Genomic DNA, 19479 nt, shown 5'->3' with positions numbered 1-19479 from the left:
GATAATAATCAGTATGATTGGAGCAGTAGTCACAGCTTGGCAAGAGAATAGCTACTTAAAAATAACTGATAAAATTGGCCAGGCTCTCAACAAATCTTGTTGGATATGCACTGCCTTCCCTAGAGGGGAGGGAAAAGTGCCTGTTTATGGGATAGTGGCACTACATTGGACCATTCCAGATTGGCTAGAGCACAGAAAGTGTAAGTTTGGGATAGAAGACAAGTCACAAAAAGGACCTAAGTTTGATTTACTAGTTATTAACTTTACTAGATCTATCTTTGTAGACAGAAAAACTGACGGTAAAGGTGGGGTGGGGGTTGGATGACGGAACTGGACAGGCATAGGGTGTAGTTGGGAATATGGAAATTCTGGGGCAGTATCAGGGATCAGTGAAGCTGCAAGGTGGAGCCAAGGTGGGGGGTGTGATCCTAGGATCAATAAGGAGTCCTATTGGGTCTCAGATAAGAACGTACTCGGAATTGTAGAGATGGGAGCATCGTTCACTCATCAGAAAAATATGTCCAGGCGACGTCAGTTACCTCATGGGTAGTGGTGGCTATGTGGAGACGGCCAGGCACGAAAGGCATTACCTTTAAATTGGATAGGGACTTGTACTACAGGATACTTAATACCCCAGACCACGGTGCATGAGGAAATCCCTCAGGGAGTCCTGAGGACCCCTTGAATTAGAACTAAGCGTACATAAAACCCCCTAGCTATATATAACAAAGGATACCACAGCTTTCTGAGAGCTCTTATCCCGGCTCTAGGAGTTACCCAGCTAGAAAAAGCTAGAGTCAATATCTCTGCAACTCTGGAAATTGTGGAGAATGCCACAACAGATGTATTACAGGCAATCCAAGAAGAGGTATCCTCCTTATCCAAAGTAGTACTCCAAAATAGGATGGCATTAGACCTATTAACAGACAAGGGAGGAGGAGTATGTACAATAATAAATCAGAGTTGCTGTGCTTACATCAGTAAGGATTTAAGAACTGAAACAGAATTAAGTAAAATTTGGGAACAGACGAAAGTCCGGCATAGGACAAATCAGGATGACACCAACTGGAAGGAAGATTTACGGAACCTGCTTACTAGCTGGCTACCAAATCTAGGATGGTTAAAGCAGCTCTTCCTAGTTTGTATCATCTTGGTACTGATTGTAGGTTTTACCTGTGTGATGATAAAGTGTTCTGCCTGCCTGTGCCGAAATACGAGAAAAGAATACGAGATATGGAAGAAACATGAGCTAAGGCAAAAGGTGGAAAGTGGGACCTATTTTGGGACAAATAGAACAGATTAGAGAATCTAGCAAGTAGACGTCCTGCTAGATTATAGAAAAGGGGGGAATTGAAGGGCAAAATCAGGTCCCTGCAGTATAGAAAAAAGGGCTTCATAGCAAGAAAAGAGAAAGCAGCTTCACAAGGTAGACATAAGGGGCAAATAGAGATAGTTTATGTAGAGAGTATTAGAAAACAAGGGATTCCAAGCATTTTTACAGGCGCTAGGTCCAGAATAACAAGGAGAATGAAGGCCATAAAGATAAGGACTGGAGAACAGCTCGAAAACATTTGGCAGGGAGGTAATTAGACGTCTGAAGTTACCTCATGGATACCACATGGTGGTTATGTGGGGACGCTCAGGCACGGAAAGCAGTACCTTTAAATTGGACAGGGACTTGCACTACAGGATACTTAATAGCCCAGACCCTGGTGCGTGAGGAGATCCCTCGGGGACTCCTGAGGACCCCTGGGATTCAAACGAAGCGTACATACAACCCCCTAGCTATATAGAACAGGGGATACCACCGCTTTCCGAGAGCCCTTATCCCGGCCCTAGGAGTTGCCCAGCTAGAAAAAGCTAGAGTCAATATCTCTGCAACTCTGGAAATCATAGAGAATGCCACAACGGATGCATTACGTGCAATCCAAGAAGAAGTATCCCCTTTATCCAAAGCAGTGCTCCAGAATAGGATGGCACTAGACCGATTAACAGCCAAGGAAGGAGGGGTTTGCACAAGAATAAATCAGAGTCGCTGTGCTTACAGCAAGAAGGATTTAAGAATCGAGAGAGATTGATGGAAAGTTTGGGAACAGATGAAAGTCCTGCATAGGACAAGTCAGGATGACCCCAGCTGGGAAGGAGATTTAAGGAACTTGCTTACTAGCTGGCTACTGAATCTAGGATGGTTAAAGCAGCTCTTCCTAGTTTGCATCCTCTTGGTGCTGTTGGGAGGTTTTACCTGTGTCATGATGAGATGCTCTGCCTGCCTGTGCCGGAGTACTAGAAAGAAAAAGGAGATATGGAAGAGACATGCGTTGAGGCCAAAGGTGGGAAGTGGGGCCTATTTTGGGACACGTAGAACAGAATCAAAATGATCTAGCAGGTTGAACTCCTGCTAGACTATAGAAAAGGGGAAAACTGAAGAGTGAGAACAGGAGCCTGCAGTTAGAGAGAGAAGGGCCTCACAGCAAGAAAAGGGAAAGTAGCTGCACAAAGTAGAAATAAGAGGCAAACAGAGAGAGTTTAGGTAGAGAGTGCTAGAAAACAAGGGATTGCAAGCACTTTCACAGACACTAGGTCAGGAATAACAGGGAGGATGAAGGCCATCGAGATAAGGGCTGGAGAGCAGCTCGAAAACACGGGGCAGGGAGCTGATTAGATGTCTACAGGGCAAGTTAGTGTGAATGTTAGGTGGAGCGATGCCCCTTGCACCAGGGAGTACGCGCGTCACCAAGAAACACATGCCTGCTCTATATCCTTACCGGCTATATGGTCTGATTGCCACACATCAAGCCCAGAACAGACACCTCTCTCACCTTGGGCACAGCTCACCAACAAGAGCCAGGCCTTGCCAACTTGGTTGATCTGCAAAGGCGGGAGGGGGCCGCACATCACACCAGAAGTATCCATTTCACTTGCAGCTCCATGGAGAGAACAACACCAACTAACAGGCCGGAATGAATTCACTCACAAGATGAACAATGAGATTGTTCTTCATTAAAAAGGACAGAGATTCCTAAACCAAAAAGAGAATGGCAGCACGTCAGATCGGCCAAACAGGTTCCTGTTCCTACGCCTCATCCTCTTACCCCAGCTTGCCTCCCCTCATCCCCTTCACCTACTCCTCCGTGATGCCCACTGGCTTCAAGTCAGGTCGCAAACACATAGGACTCCTTCCACACGACTCCAGCACAAAGGATGTCACACTTGTTCCATACACTCAAATGGACCAAGCAGTGCTCTGCAGTCTGCTACGCAGACTCAGCCCCAAAGCCTGGCGGGGCATCAGCACGTGCATCATTCTTCAAACGCCCCAGCCCAGCAGCAAGGGAACAACCAACCTGCAGAACTAACTCGTTGCCGGTTGGTCCAGATGTCTGTATGCTCCCTCCCACGGCCCAAACCAAGCTTGCTGAGCTGCTCCTCTTTTGTGCAGGATGACAACGGTGCCCATGGCATGTGGTGGCTATGCACAGCATGCCTTTTACTTGCTTTTCCTCTCTCCGTCTTCCATCACCAAACAGCACCTCCAATCTCTCCCGGCTAAAAAATCACTTGGGTAAAAAAAGAACTGGCAACCTTACTTTTCAAATTACTACTTGATGCTTTAAAGCAGAAGCTCACCTAGCAAGGACACCTACCTTACACAAGCTCAACCTACACGGAAAAGTTATTCCTCTGCGTCTGCACACTCGGCACGCTTTTTCAGCTGCAACAGTCAGCCCAGTTCTCAGCACAGCTTTACCATCCACAGAAAGCCAGTTCAGGGCCGCCATCTTTTTCTCTCTTCTGAAACACTCTACTGCTGCAAGAAGCAATGATTACAATCACAGAATCACAGAACTGTAGGGGCTGGAAGGGACCTCTGGACATCATTGAGTCCAACCCCTCCCCCCGCAAAACAGGCTCCATACAGCAGGCTGTACTGTAGGCATCCAGCTGGTTTTGGAGTATCTCCAGAGAAAAACAATCCACAACCTCCCTGGGCAGCCTGACTATATACCCCCCCGCCCAGAACCTCCCCACAGCCACCTATAGCCCCAAATCCTCCGATGGCTCACCACAGCCCCAGAACCCCCTTGAGTACACCTCAACTCCTTATATACCCATACGCCTTTAAAGTCCCTGCACAGCCCCCAACAGTAGCCCTATATCCCCCTATAACCTCCCCGCAGCTCCCAGTAGCCACAGCCCACCTTAGCCCCGGTTCCGGGGGGATGCAAACGCTCTGGGGGCACCGGGAGCAGCGCTGGAGTGGTTGGGGGGGGCTGGCGGGGCCCCACAGCCCGGATGCTGGCAGCAGCACTCTGGCGCTGGGGGACCCGAGGCTGTCCCAAACCCACGGCCCATCCCACAGCCCTCATCCCAATCCCACAGGCCACAGCCCACAGCCCAACCCCACGGGAGTTCCACGGGGGAGGGGAGGGCAGTGTGCTTGGGGGGCCGCGCAGGGCCCCTCTCCCTCTCCCGCTCCCGTTTTCCCGCACACCTCCGGCGGAGCTGTCCTCAGCACTCGCTCCCGTTGTGCCGCGGCTTCCGGTCGGTGCTGCCCGGACAGCTCCGGCCGACGCCGCGCTCTCCTGCGGGGCGGCCCGGGCTGCCGGAGCGGTGCTTCGCTGACGACAGCCGCGCCTGACACTGCCGGCTCCCAACGGCCGCTCCCGCGCACGGCGGCTCAGCCAATGGGAGCCGGCGGAGCTGCCGCTGAGCAATGAGACGCCGGGGGAGGGACAGAGATGCCGCTGAGCAATGAGAGCCCGGGGGAGGGACAGAGATGCCGCTGACCAATGAGACGCCGGGGGAGGGACAGAGCTGCCGCTGACCAATGAGACGCCGGGGGAGGGACGAACAGATGCTGCTCACGGGGAGCTCCTCCTGCCGCTGCTGGATGCTGATGCTGACAGGGCTGCAGATGCTCTGCAGGGCCAGCTCGTAGCTGGGAGCCACGAATGGACACGGCGGGAGAGACGAGAGAGCTGGCGGGGACCAGCCGAGGCATCCAGGAGCATCCAAAAGCCCTCACTCAAAAGCATCACAAAGCCACAGCCAGCAAGCTGGCATGATCATGAGCAGCATCCCGGATGCTGGAGATTCTTTGCTACCATACACTACGGGAGCACAGCTCTCGCTGCAGGCATCCCACAGCCAGACAAAATGGGAACAAACCCGCAGCTCTGCTGCACGCACAGCCCACAGCCATAGCCTTGCAACATGAGCTGCCTTGCTGTTGCTTGCATCCATCCCAATCCCTGGGAATGAAGACTCAGAAGGCAGTCAAGGCGTTGATCCAGCACCAGCGTGCTTTTATTTATTAACAGCCAGGAGGGCCTTTTGGTGAGAGGTCCGGTGTACACAGGGGACTCATCCTCTCTGGTGAAGGAGACAAAGGCTCAGAGCTCGTGCTGCTGCCCGGTGCCTGGGACTGGAGCTCTGATTCTACGTCCCCCTCCACCAGGCTCGGCTCCTCCTGGCTGACGCTGACCTGCTCCTGCATGGAGCTGCTGCTGTCGGGGCACTCGGGCTGTGCTTGGGCTGGGCTGCACTGCAATGGTGCCCCGTCACAGTCCAGCTCGGTGACTGTTGTTTCTGGCAGGCTCAGGTCAGCGTCTTCTGCACCGCCGGGAGAGATGAGGGCTTCCACTTGGATGAGCACCTTCACTCCATCACTGGTGTTATATGGCAGGCTCTCATCCGAGCCGCAGCGATTCGTACTTCCTAGCAGCTCTCCATTGATGGAAGCACACAGATCGTCATCGCTATATGCTCTGGCTCTTCTGCGTGGACGAGGGCTCGGTTCACCTAGGAAGGAGTAGATACACAGGCAAACAGTTAGTGGCAAACTTGCACAAGCTGAATGATGAGAGTGGTTCTTGAGATTTGCTTCTGCAGTGGCAGCAGGACAAAGCCAACAGGGCAATAGTAACAGTAGGAGCACTGTCTCGAAAGGAACTGTTGGGCTTTTGTTGTTTGTCTTTCTTTTAAATGTGTGCCTGCTGATACAGAGGCAACACGGAGCCACAAAGGTACTCTTCCTTCCATCCTAAGTGTCAGAAGGAATCATTCTGAGACATACTGCAGTGGTGCCCATCTCCCGTCTCTTTCCAAAACTACTCGGGGAAAGGCATGACAGGGGTGTGCTCCAGCAGGTCCACATCTTGACTTCACCAGAGACACCAGATTTGGGAAAGAAAGACAGGGCTGAACCAAAGATGGTAGGCACGGGCTTGAACGCTAGCAGGAGGAACCAGCCCACTGCAAACATGAATTCGATGGCGCTGGCAAGCAGGGTTTTGACAGCTGGATGTGCACTCTTACCTGCCAGGACCACCACCTCTGTTTCCGAGGGCTCCCTGGCATCGCGCTGCAGTTGGCGTTTGGCCACAGAGGATGGTTTTCTGGGCTTGAAACAGGAACACCAACTGCACGCTGGGGATTCCTTCACCCTGCTGGGTGGACTTGGTCTGGAGGGAGAAAAGAGGGAGCGGTGTGAGTCGTGCATGGTGCAGGGTGAGGGAAGAGCTGCCCTGAGCTCTTGCCAACACTTGCTTGCTACTAGCACTGCCTGGTTCCTGCTGAAACACAACTTTGAAGCTCGCTCTGATTCACACGGTTGACGACGGTTCCATTCCTAGAGCTCAGTCCTGGAGTCTTGCTGGCTACATTCCCCTCAGCCATGCCAACCCAGATGCAGAGCATGCCTGTTAGTTGAACCTCAGAGTCCAAAGGGAGGGGACATGCAGTACACCACCACACGCACCATTGCACTCCGCTTGCAATAGTGGAGAAAAACCCACAAAAGCCCACCCAACCAAGTCTGATAGGAAGCTGCTGGAAAAGAAAGTCCTCTTTACCTTTCAGACGGGAAGTCAATGATTGTGTGGAATTTCCCCCATGCAGCTGCGGGGCCTTCTTCCACGTCCATGTCCCTGATCTCTGTCACAGCGGGAGAGCTGCTGTGGCCTCCCCTCTGTGCCTGTGCCTCCTCCAGGGTGAGCAGCTTGGTGGCAGGAGAGGACACCCGCTCAAACATGGGCCCTGATGGAGAACTGCGCCCTGGAAGGGAAGACCACAGCTAAGAGGGAGGATCAGAAAGCAGCAGCACAGCCATCACAGTTCTGGGGGAGGTGCTGCACATCTCTCAGCCTTGCATTTGTGATCAAGTGAAAGAAGAGGAGGTCAGAACTCTTTCATCAAGCTTCACCTGCACGCAAAACATCACCATGACAGGGACGGTTTTTTCCTTCTTAAGTTTGGGCTTGGACATTCTCCGCATCCAGCCACAGAGGATGCCATATTCTCATCTAAGCCCACAAGTCTGCAGGCCCCTCGATAACAAAAGCGTATCTCAACAATCCTGGAGAAGGCCTGCATTTGGTCAAGGTGTCTCATCAAGACAAAGCTCATGCAGGAAGACGCTCACCTGCTCCATCTCCAATGCATGACGTGGAGCTGGAGCAGAAGAGGACGTCGGTGTGGTTGATGATGAACTCCACCACATCCGACTGCCTCTGCAGTTCCACGCAGGCAGCTCTTCCGCTGGCGCAGGCAGCCTCGTTCTGCTGGGATCTGTAGAAAAGGCAGATTGGAGAAGTCATTGACCCGAGATCGTTTCCCCACGTCTGCATTTGGGCAGCCAAAGGCTGTCCAGTTGGGCTCTGGAGACTTCCGCAGTGGGCAAGCACTGATGCCACTGAAGACATTCTCCCGGCTGATCAAGGACACACCAGCCCCATCTGACAAAACCAAGAGAGTACAAATTGTCCTCCTCTCCAAAGTGTGCCCGTGGGGAGAGCACATCTAAGCCTTGTGTTGAAACGGAAAAAGAAGTTTACCTGAAGAGGTTGGGAGCCCACACAATCGCTAAGTTCTTAGCGGGCATGTTAGTAATGGAGCAGCTCCCAGCGAGACAAGCCAAGTGTCTCATCAGGTATTCCAGCGTCCTGGAAAGCAAGAGCCAAACCTTCAGCACTACTGAGCACGCCGTGCTCACATTCAGCAAACAAACCTCATTGTTCTTGCTACTAGCAAGTAGATCAAGCTTTCCCAAGTGCCACACTGCAGCACCAAGCCCCAGCACAGCTCAGCCGCAACCATCAGCTGTACCAGCCGTGCCCCCGTGCTCAGGAGCTGACCCAATCCATTCACCCCACGCAGCCATCCACCACTTCAACACACACAGGCATCACGTTGCCAGCATAAGACAAAGCCTGCCATCGCGTCATCGCCCTCTGAAATGCAGCAGGGCTGAGCTCCCCAGACCGAGGGCAGCAGTTTTCTGACCTGTAGTGAGGTGCAGGCAGCTGCTGGATGACCTCCTGTATGCTGAGCAACCGCTCCTCATCGGTACCAGCACAAACAGCGTCCTGGACGAAAGCAGAAAAAGATTAAGACACAGATCAGCAGAGATACTTGCCGCAGGGTTGGCAACTACGGGGACGGAGCGCTGTTGCTCAGCACCGAGGCGGATTTTATGCCTTCCAACAGGCAGAAAAGCTGGGGAACACAGCGGCACGCAGCTGGTGCCATCAAGGCCAAGCACTCCAAGCACTGGGCTGCTTTACAGCCTGATCGGTTCTGCACCTCAGCTCCTCGCAATGGGCATTCATCTCCCAGTTACCTGTGCTATTAATCCCATTCCCGTTCTAGAAACAGTTGGGGAATAGCAAAAGAACAGGAATTCTCGCAAGCATTGTGAATACGGAAATGACCATCTCCAGAAATGAGCACCAAAAGTGGCATCAGTATGCTGCAGGATGTGGGAGAGACATGCGAGGCTGCCACATGGGGCTAACAGAAAATCAGAAAAAAAAGACCATGAGGTGCGCAGGCGTGTGTATGGGACAGGCCACGCCAAGAGGCCCAGGGAAGAGGGACATGAAGGCCATTGCCTGGTGCTTACCGAGAACTTGCCATGCAGCTGCTCGCTCAGCAGAGGGCTCGGGAGCTCCCTGAAGTACATCTTGCACAGGGAGCTCACGCTGTGAATGTCCCAGACGGTGAGCTCCGGAATCTGCTCCGACTCAAAGTCATGGCTGGAGAGAAGGACACAGAAACAGAGGGCTTGGAGAAAGACGAAAACAACTCCAAAGCAAGACAACATACAGTCCAGAAGCACTCTTACCGCAGCTTCTGGATCTTGGACGCCACGCCGGACAGGCGGTAGATCCCCTGCACCACGCCGTGCTGCTCAATGAACTCAGCGCAGCTCTGCACGACCTGGGGGACTACAGAACAAGGGCCAGCGCTTAGCTGAGCTCCTGATTCAAGTCCTGCTTCAGCCGCTGCCCCTGTCACATCCCATCCACTAAGCCCAGCCAGGCTACTGCTTGCCTCCTCCGTAGAGGAGAAAAAAGGCTGTCGCAGACGGCGCAGACAGGCAGGAGCCGGGGACAAAACTGGACACGGACGTGTTCTTGGCTTTCAAGAAATGCCAGGACCTGCCAAGCAGCCTGCAGAAAGTAATTCTGGGGAAGCCAGAGACACTGCCACAAGTCCCATCACAGCTCCCACCGCAATGGAGGCGTGAGACCTCATGTCCAGAAGAGCTAGGAAACTGACGCACTACACTCTCTTGGGCCAAAAGGCTTCCTTGGTTTTCAGGCTAGCGTGTAATTGGCTTACACCTTTGGCTTTAAGCAAATAGAAGTGTGCCGGCCTCCTATGAGCATTAGCCTCAGCTTCCCTTTCAGCCATAACTCCCACCTCACGCTTCTCCACCGCTATCAACCTGCCCCTTGCTAGACATGATCTCCCTTTCTTTCATCTTTACATGCCCAACAGAGTGAGGAAGCTCTCAGGAATGGGCTGTTCCTTACCATCACGGCCAGAGTGGAGAAGATGCTCTCCCAGGTCACAGCCAAACACCCCTCCCTTCTCCTTCTCCAGCTCCATCTCCCGCTGCTTCGGTTCCTCTGGGCGGGCCTTCACGAAGGAACGAAGGAAGCTGAGGAGCTTGCCACGCTTCTTTGGCACTGCACAACAAAAGGAAGAAACCAGTTCATTTCAGGTTGGGCTCAGTGCGACCAGGCCGAGCATCACACATTCGACAGAGCACGTAAAAGCGGGAAGAACATTGCCAACAAGTACCTACAACAACAGATTTTCCCCATCCCTGGAGGAGTCCAAGGCCAGGTTGGATGGGGCCCTGGGCAGCCTGGTCTAGTCTGGCATTCGAGGTGGAGGTTGGCAGCCCTGCCTGAGGCACGGGGGTTGGAGCTTGATGATCCTTGAGGTCCCTTCCATCCCAAGCCATTCTACAAGGATCCTATCGTTTGCCCAAGCCCTCATTCTCACTGCCTACAAAACAGCAGCCCTACGCCCCGTGGGATGCAGGAAGGATCATCAACACAGAGGAGAACGTGGGATGGATAAAGGAGGTATTCAACACAGAACACACCCAGAAAAAGACTCCATTTGATTTCCCCGCGCCATCACATGTAACATCCGTACCTGGCTTTGGCGCTGAATTGATGAGGGCCTCAGGAATTTTTCCGTTGATGAGCTCCACGCACTCACCAGGGAAAAATCCAACCTGGAACAAGATCAAGAAGAGAGATGGAATACTGAATGCAGCATTTCTCAGGCCTCAACTGTTCAACCAAGAAAGAATGGCCTGCAGAAAAGTAACCCTCATTCAACATTTGCAGCCAGAAGACCTACAAAAGCAACTGACGGAGCATAAGATGGCTGTTCTCCGTGCTTGTACAAAGGACACAGATGCTCAACTCCTGACTGCCTATTGAGCACGAGAGGTTCTTGCTTCTAAGTCACATGAGGAGACAGTTTCCCACCCAAGCCCAGAGCCAAAGGGAAAGGCCTCTGACAGCGACACAGGGAAGCTGTTGACGTCCAGAAGCCACCCTGTGCAGGCCGAGCAGCTCAAAGCTGACGTTCCTGACTTGACTGCAATTGCGCCCAGGAGTCTGAAGCTCGTGCCTACCTGAAAGCCATGCTTGCCTCTCCACCAGGGGCTCTGCTCCTTTGCTGGCATATCAAGAACGCACACCAGGTCTCCCACCTGCAAGACATTGCAACATCAATCCCAGCTTCAGCACAGCTGGGAGGAAAGCACAGCTGAAATGGCACCCTTCTTCTGCACTGCCAAAGAGCGCACAGCTTGAGAGCAATTGCACCGGGGCAGCTCTTCAGGCATTTCCCGTGGGAAAGCTGAACGTGGAGGTACAAGAGCCACTGCCTTACACACCAGACAGAATACAGTGCAAGCATGCCATATGAAACCATCTTTTAGACATGGCTGAACTCCTCCCTGCATCCAACCCAGTGCAAGTCCTATCTGGACCTGCATCTTCTGGGCTTCGCCTCACAAGGCATTCTGAAGGTGTCTGAGAATATTCCTGATGCATTCACACGGTATACTCTTCTGGCCGTGACAACAAGGAACGCCTTCTTTATCTGCTTACCTCCAAGGAGAGCTCATCCGCTGCCTGGGCAATGTATCTCTTAATAACATGGCCAGCAGCAATAGCTGGAATATTAAGAGATGACTCCTCACGGACCAGCAGAGGCTTCCCCTGGTTCTCAGGCTGAAACAGAGAGCACAGACCATGGTGAGGAGCTGAGGACAAACAAGGAGGATTTCAGGGTGCCATCTCGATGCCACTAGCAAGGAAATGAAGCTTTTAAGGCAGCTCTTCAGGGACACCGAGAGAGCCGGAAGGATGCTCTCTCTCTTGAAAAGCAGGAGAGCACACCTGTGGCTCATTCTGCTGGCTCAAGGCAGGGAACAGAGACCAAGCAGAGCTTCACACTGTACCTCCGTCAACGCCCGGTCAGGCCCACGGCTGATCTCGCTGCTCGCGATGCCCATCACAGCAGGCGCGACAAGCTGCAACAGAAAAGAATCACATTTCCTGTGCTCACACAGCACTGGATTGAGAGACTTCTTCAGAACTACTTCTAGAAACAACCACTGTGTGCAGTCTATTCAAACGGGACAGCCGTTGCAATACGCAGCATTGGACCAAGTCGCTGTCCCTCTGCTAGCAGATGGGGACTCTGGCACAAAGCAGCAGATGCATTTGCCCGCAGCACGCTGAGAGCACAGTAGCAGGCCAGGGAGAGGTGTCACTGCTGGGGCTGGAGCTGCTCCCCAGCCCCCGGCTCCCAGCAGCAGCCTCACCACCAGCGCCGGCCGCAGCCTTGCCCACGCATTTCGCTGCCTGCATCTCTGCTGTGCTCCCTACAGCTGTCGGCCACACTCACACAGCCAAAGCATGCACGCTTCTGCCCCTGGCTCATGTTGTGCAGCTCTGCACAAACTGCGGCTAGGGCTCTTTGCCTAAGGGATTGCCTTCCTTCACACTAGCTGCTCCCAGCACTACAGGCAGCATCCTGCTGAGGGTTGAGCTGGAGAGGAAGTGGAAAAAACCCACACGTGACCAGAGCTGCATTTCAGCTGGACGAGGCTGTGTTACTACACACGGTGTGACTAAGCACGGGCTGCTGAACCATGTGGCAATACAAAACATGGCACGTACCTGGCAAAAGATCAGAACAAGGGAGAAGCAGATCCTCGAACCCGCAGCCGTTCCTTGTCACTTTGCTCTGATCTTCCGCGAGCAAAAGCTGCACCAAGGGAGCAGGCGGAGGGTGGGCAGGGGAGGGAGAAAGAGCAGGTCAGTGAGCTTGCACAATTGAGCAAAGGGAAGAACCAGGGAAGAACCCTGGCACAAATGCCATTTTGATGGATGGCTTTGGAATGGATGGCCTGGGGGAAAATGGTGTATGACGGTCCAGACGAAGCAATATGATCCTTGGAGCTCCGCCAGCCAGCACTTCTCAAGCCCTCACTGCCCACCCGTCTATCCCGTACCGTCTCAGCTTACCTACAAGGCGCTGCGCAAGACGGGATGAAGACAAAGGGACTCAATCAGTGCACAAGTGCAACAAGCCACGTACTCACGCCGAGCTCAAGCGCTCCAATGAAGGGAAGCAGCACGCGCTGCTCCTCCCCTCATTCTAGCCGCTTATGACATCACTAAGGGCCACCCGGCTGCTCCACCATGGACGGACAAGGTGGGGAGGCAAGACCACGTCACAAGACCACAGGATTCCAAAAGGGCACCCCAGCGTTCGAGAAATCAGTGCGTGGTTGGAATTCTATCCCAGCCAAATCCTGGAGAAGCTGGCATGGGGTTGTCGGGACCAAAGTGCAGGACACGGCGCTTGGTGCTGTTGAGCCTCTTGCTGGGCCTATGGCAAATCCACACTAGGGTCCTTCTTTGCACCCAAGGGTGGCTTAGAGCAGCCATCTCTTGCACCTGGATGGAAATAAAGGAAGAGAAACACAGCACTACTACCAGACTGCTTTGCCAATTTCTTTCCCGAGCGCATTTTTGCCTTTTGGCTTCCATGACGACCTCATTTCCTCCTCCTTTTCTTTGGGGGGAAGCTGCCCCCAGTGCCTGAGCTTCACAAGACAGCATGAAACATACACTAAGACAAACGCTTGCCCTGGGTGCAGGGTGGCTGTGCTTTGCCAGGCATATACAGGAGGGTAGGGCTAGGAAACGCCACGTGGTAGCCCCAAGCCTTGGGGGTCTTGCCAAGTCTGCATTCAGTCACTGTGGCCACAGCTGCTGCCTCACTGCCAGAACGTATCCGAGGGTACAGATGGACGCAGGCACTCCTGCTCCTTCTGCAAAGCCCTCCTCTGCACAGCCCGTTAGCTGCTGATCACTGCTACGCCAACCGGGCTCCCCTTTACAGCAGCCCTGGGATAAACACGCCTGTACTCTTCCGTGCAGCAGCGAGCTCCAGGGATGAAGCAGCACAGAGGAAACCAACAGAATCTACTGCTGCTGAATCCACCAGCTCCCTCTGCCCACCAAGAGTAATACCAAAGCACAGAACACAAGTGGGATAAGCGCGTCTCGCACACGGACAAAGGGAATCAAAACAGCTCCTTCGAGAAGCGCTCGTAGGGTAAACCCAGCCCCATGCATCTGGTTCCAGTAAATATTACGGCACCTTGTTGATGAAACGCTGTTCTGCTGCTCGGAGAGCACGGAGCATGCTGTGTTGACACGCACAGCAGCGCGATGCCCAAGCTGAGCACGCAAACCTCCACAGCACCCCTGGCCAATGCTGCCAGGGAAATGCACGACCTGCAGCCCCACACGTCTCACTGCATGGACACTGGGGGGCTGTCTTAGTCTCAGGTGGGAAGTATTTTTCTTCAGTCTCTCTTATGATGCTACAACAGTGAGAACACTGTCGTGTTTATAGTTTCTGACAAGCAGACTTGGACAGAGACAAGGCCATTCTCAGCAAAGCTCTCAAGAAGGAGCTGGGAGGAAACCAAATGAGGACAGCTGATGTCAACGGGCCAAAGGGATATTCCATACCATATGATATCAAGTGGGAATGGGTTTTGGATGGGGTGGGAGCTCATCTCACTCTCTTCTTCTGCTTGGCGATGGTTGGGAGGTGCTGAGCCAGTGCTTCTACATCACTCATTAGATACATTCAGTGATAGATAGATAGGTAGATAGACAGTCAGATAGATAGATAGATAGATAGATATTCATTACTTCTGTCCTTTCCTCTACCTTTGGAAAGAGATTTCTCTCAACACATGAGTTCTACCTTCTTTTTCTTCCCCCACAGTTCTCTCCCCTATCCCACCAGGAAGGGGGGAGTAAGCAAAGGATGCTGTGGTGCTGAGCACCCACCGGCTTCAACCACAAGACGGCTGAGTGGCAATGGCAGCAGACGTGAAGTGCACTGTGGTCACTTGGAAATTAATGTGGTCTTGACGTACACAAGCACACTGTTTCACTTTCCAGAAAACAACCTATGCTGTCAATGAAACATGGCCCTCCTAGGAACATTTGCGAGGATGCCTTCAATGACCGAGGGCATCGCACCCCATGAACGTCACCCTGCTGACACAATGGCATTGCAAACACAGAAGCAACCCCTGGCACCGATACCTTCGGGTACAACAAGCACAGGGCACTGGGCTGCTTTGGATGCAGTTTCAGCACAGACCTGAGGTCTTCGTGGAAAGCGCCTTGCAGAGCACATCGTGTCCTGCACCAGGCAGAGCGCTGCGCACCTCTCATCTTTCCAAACTTTGGGGTTTTGAAGCTGCACATTGTTTCTTGGGAGTTTGTCCCCCACAACTCCAGAGCACTTCCAGCTGCTTCCTGGTGATTCACGGCTTGCACAATGTCAAACACAACAAAGAGAGGAGGAAAGAAAGAAGCAAAGGCCATGGCTATGCACAGAAGCGTCTGGGAAGAATTCAGCACCAGAATGAAACCTGCACAAGTCAACTCAACAGATTCCAAGGAATTCATTGACATCTGACACAATTTGCAACGCCAGAAGCACTGCCACACCAACATCACCGTATTTGGAAAGCGGCACGTTTAAATCAGCCCCCTTGCCCTGCTCTACCCGCTCAGCCAAACACAGAAATCAAGATGCTCTTATCTACACGTGCAAATCTGGGGGCGAGGAATAAAAGGCTCACTGGGCCACGGGCAAAGCAGGGAGCAGATAGGCAGGAAACAGGAAGGAGCTGAAGACCAGCTCTCCTACACGAGAGACAGGGAGAGCTGAGTCAGCACCATGGGAGCACTTACGACACAGCTTAACAGCTTGCAGAGACCTGAGGTTGCCAAAAGAGGCTGCCAGGGTGACTCTCACCGGTCTTTTGCAGGGCTGTTACAGATGCTTCTGATGCTGACTTCCACTGCCCTGTGTCATTGGTAGAAAGCGCATGTGACAAATGCTCAATTGGTCTGGGTAACGCTTCTATGCTTCCACGGTTAGGACTGAAACAAAAGGAAAAAAAAAACATGAAACCCTATGACATTTGCCTCTCTACTGCTGCTGTCAGCGTGACATCTAAGATGAGCATTACGCGTCCCTGCACCCGACTGAAGATTCATCCAAGTCTGTGTTCCACACAGCTCCATCCCAGTGCCAAAAAGAAACCCGTACAGAGATGTCATGATGATTCTTTGTGCAGATACAGGTGCAGGTGCATGTGCATTCTCTACAGCAAGAAATAGCAATTTCTCAAGCAGTACGACGGAAGGTCAGTGGAAAAAAAATAAAGGATGAACTCTTTTCATATAAAAAGTCCTTGCTAAACCTCTCCCCAGCAAAAAGGAAGCCTGCTGGGCATTGTTAGCAGCAGTTCCCAGAACATCTTGCACCACAAAATGCAGCACGCTCCTTTTTTCACAGGCCCCTCGTTTCTCTAAGCAGCGTCAAATACCCTCCACTTCAAATCCACCCATCAGATAATGAACAGAGCTCAGAAGGGGTTAGGAGTAGAGCGACACACAGCTCCGCTTCGCGCTGAGGGCAGTTTTGGCCCTCCGAGCTTGCCGTAGCCACCCTGCGCTCTGGCGCCGGCGGACCGGAAGTACTCGTAGTCACTATGGCAGCCGCCTGCGGGGGGTTTGAGCTGCGAGGCTGTGGGGAACGGTGCCTTTTGAGAACGGTGTTTTTCTGAGCGTTTTATCTTCACCGGGTGGTTTTCTTCCTCGATGTGTCGAATGAACGGCGATGGAGAGCCCACAAAATTCCAGCCTCCCTCGAAGCCCGTCATTATTGACAAGCAGAAGCAGAGAGAGGAGAGGAGGTAGAAGGGGTAGGCCGCGGTGGGGGCCGCCCTCAGATTCCTCAGGGCTCTGAGGCATTGGTACTCGAAAAGTGCGTGTCGGAAGGTGACAGAGACACGGGCCCTGCCTCTGCCTTTGCCTCACATCTCGAGGTCAGCTGGGAGCTGAGTGCACGTATTCCTGTTTGTGAAATGGAATTCCTCTTGTGCTAAGCATTTTTCATGTCTCCGAAACCCACCTGCATTGCTTTAAGCGGCGGAGTGTTTAAAGTGGCGGTGCTGCCTCTGAGAGGAGAGTGACGATGTGATACGTTGCACACTGGGGGTATTGGTCAACAGTTGGCTGCACGTACCCAGCAGTGTGCCCAGGTGGCCAAGAATGCCAGCAGCATCCTGGCCTGTGTCAGAAATAGTGCAGTCAGAAGGACCGGTGAAGCGATCTGCCGGCTGTTCTCAGCACTGGTGGAACTGCACGTCCAGTACTGTGCTCAGTTTTGGGCCCCTCACTGCAAGAAAGGCACTGGGGCTCTGGATCGTGTCCAGAGAAGGGCAACAGAGTGGTGAAGGATCTAGGGCACGATATTATGGGAGTGTCTGAAGGAGCAGGGATTGTTCAGTCTGGAGGAGATTCAAAGGAAACCTCATTTCTCTGCACCGCTACCTGAAAGGATGTTGTGTCTGGGTGGGAGTCAGCTTCTCCTCCCAGGGAGCAGCAGGAGGACAAGAGGTGATGGCCTTCAGTTGTGCCAGGGGAGGTTCAGGTTGGATACTAGGAAAAATGTCCTCTCAAAATGCCCAGGCAGGTGGTGGAATTGTTGTCCCTGGAGGTGTTCAAGCCATTCCCTGGCTCTGAGGCCAAGTCTCCATGCTGTCTGAAACACAGTGACCCCATGCAGATAATCTGTTGGTAGTGGCCCTCTGGCCAGTACTGTGTCAGGAAGTGTGCCTGCAACTTAGCTGCCAGACAGCTGAACTCCAGAGCATAAGGAAATTTCTATGGCACAGTATAATTCATCGGAGCAGAAAAGAGTATTAAGAGTCCCTTTAAGCTTTGCCAACACAAGATAACCACTTGAATGTGGTGTCTCCTGTAGGCCCTCTTCAGCTGTTTTTAAGAAACAGTGAAAAAAAATTATTATCTTTTACTATCAAGTGATGAAAAAAGTGTTTTTTTCATCTGTGTCTCATTTAGACCATGAAGAAATTCCTGTAAACAAGGCAGGAGTTTAATTTTTTAGTGGGAACGTAGGCGATAATTTAGTTAACTTTCTGACTGATACAGGGATTATATCAGGATGGTGAGCAGTCACCTGGGGTTTCTGCAGGGCTCCATTTCAGAGCCAGATGGAGGACTGCATCAGGGGAGGGTCAGGGTGGAAAAGCTTCTGCACCAGAGGTTGACCATGCACAAAATATGCCAGAGTTCAAGGAGCCTTTGGACACCACTCTCAGACATAGTGTGGCTGGTTTTATGTGGAGGCAGGGGTTGGTTTTATGTGGAGGCAGGGGTTGAACTCCTATGATCCTTGTGAGTCTCTTTCAACTGGCCATTCTACAATGGCCTGGAAGGCTGTTAAACAGCTTTTGGTTGTGGTAGTTATCAAGGTGATACAAGCATGTAAAATCTGGTATCTTAATGCTACTCCTGTAGCGAAAGAACATTTATAGCCAAAGTACCTGCCTTCCTCAGTAGGTAACTTAGGAGACGTGCAAGGAGTAACGGCCTACAGATGCCTCTGTATTACACTGTGCAGACAGAACAGCCAACGCTATGGAAACCTAGTGCTACTGATGTGGGGGGTGGAAGGAGCAGTTAGCAAGATGTGCATCTCAGAAGGTCTGGCAGACTGGTAAAAGAATGCTATCCAACTTAGCTTACAGGGAAAAGGAGGAACGGCTGCTGTCCTATTCTTCTTTCCTTAGTAAGTAACAGAGTTAGAAGCGTAGAAGAGAGTTAACAGCATATCAACTTAAGGACGGTGCAATAAATCAGTGTTATTTGGGTATATGAACAAACGTAACAGCCACACAGACCCAAAATCCCTTTTCTCCCACTGGTGTCCAGTAGTCCCTTAGTTTGCTGACAGATCGGGCTGCTTTCTTCTCTTAAAGCAGCACTTGTCTCACTGCTTTGCTTCACAGTCAGAATTCTGACCTTCTGACCTTTTAATACCTTTTTTCTTTTATAAATCTTTCCTTCTTGCTGCAGGTCAGAATGAAACCTCAACCATGGTCAAAATGGTGGGAGAGGCCAAAATACAACATAAAAGGAATAAAATTTGAGCTACCCGAGAAAAAAATGAAGGAAGCACAGAAGTGGAAGCAGCCCTGGCTGGAATTCAATATGGTGCGAGAGTACAATACTTCAAAATAGAGGAAAAAATATGGAGGGAAGTGAATGAGGAGCTGAACAAGTAACAGCTTTGAGTTCAGTGTAAGAATGGTCAGTTTTCTAGTTTTGTATGCAAATAAAAGACAGTGAAATTTCAGCAGTTCTTGTCTGAATGTTAAACTGTCCGTTCCTGAAAACGGTGTTACAGTGTGTTCAGCCCTGCTTCTGCCTTCCCTTCTAAATCACAGCTAATAGAAGGGGTTTGCAGTTATTGTGTTGTCACTTCCAAATAACTGTTTCTTCTGCCTTTGCCAAGTAGACAGGGGCCAATTGTGAAAATGCTTCATTCAAGATGTTCAGAAGGGGGCTATGGCAGGGAAGCAGATGTACAGAAGCCCAGCTGGACAATCTGAGAGTAAGTGCTGCTTAGCTGTCCTGTAAAGGCACTTTTGAAATGACATCTGATAAAGCACCAATAGTAACCTGACAACAAAGCAGTAATACCAACGTTTTGAAACCAGCTTGCAAGAATGAAGCCAGATTA

The 19479-nt window shown here is 51.9% G+C and overlaps 1 long non-coding RNA gene across 1 annotated transcript; it reads right to left on the bottom strand.

Annotated features, from left to right (window-relative positions):
* Positions 1-3499: 3499 nt before the first annotated feature.
* On the bottom strand, positions 3500-4527 carry LOC124417531. Its single transcript, XR_006932479.1, has 3 exons — positions 4493-4527; positions 3645-3805; positions 3500-3557 (listed from the first exon to the last, which is right to left on the bottom strand). It is a non-coding gene; the product is annotated as an uncharacterized LOC124417531 (long non-coding RNA).
* Between the last annotated feature and the right edge of the window lie 14952 nt (positions 4528-19479).

This window comes from Gallus gallus, chromosome Z (genome assembly GCF_016699485.2).
Source record: "Gallus gallus isolate bGalGal1 chromosome Z, bGalGal1.mat.broiler.GRCg7b, whole genome shotgun sequence".
Classification (NCBI taxonomy): Eukaryota; Metazoa; Chordata; class Aves; order Galliformes; family Phasianidae; genus Gallus; species Gallus gallus.
The sequence above is the reverse complement of the archived record's forward strand: the minus strand, read 5'-3'. Positions and strand labels throughout refer to the sequence as shown.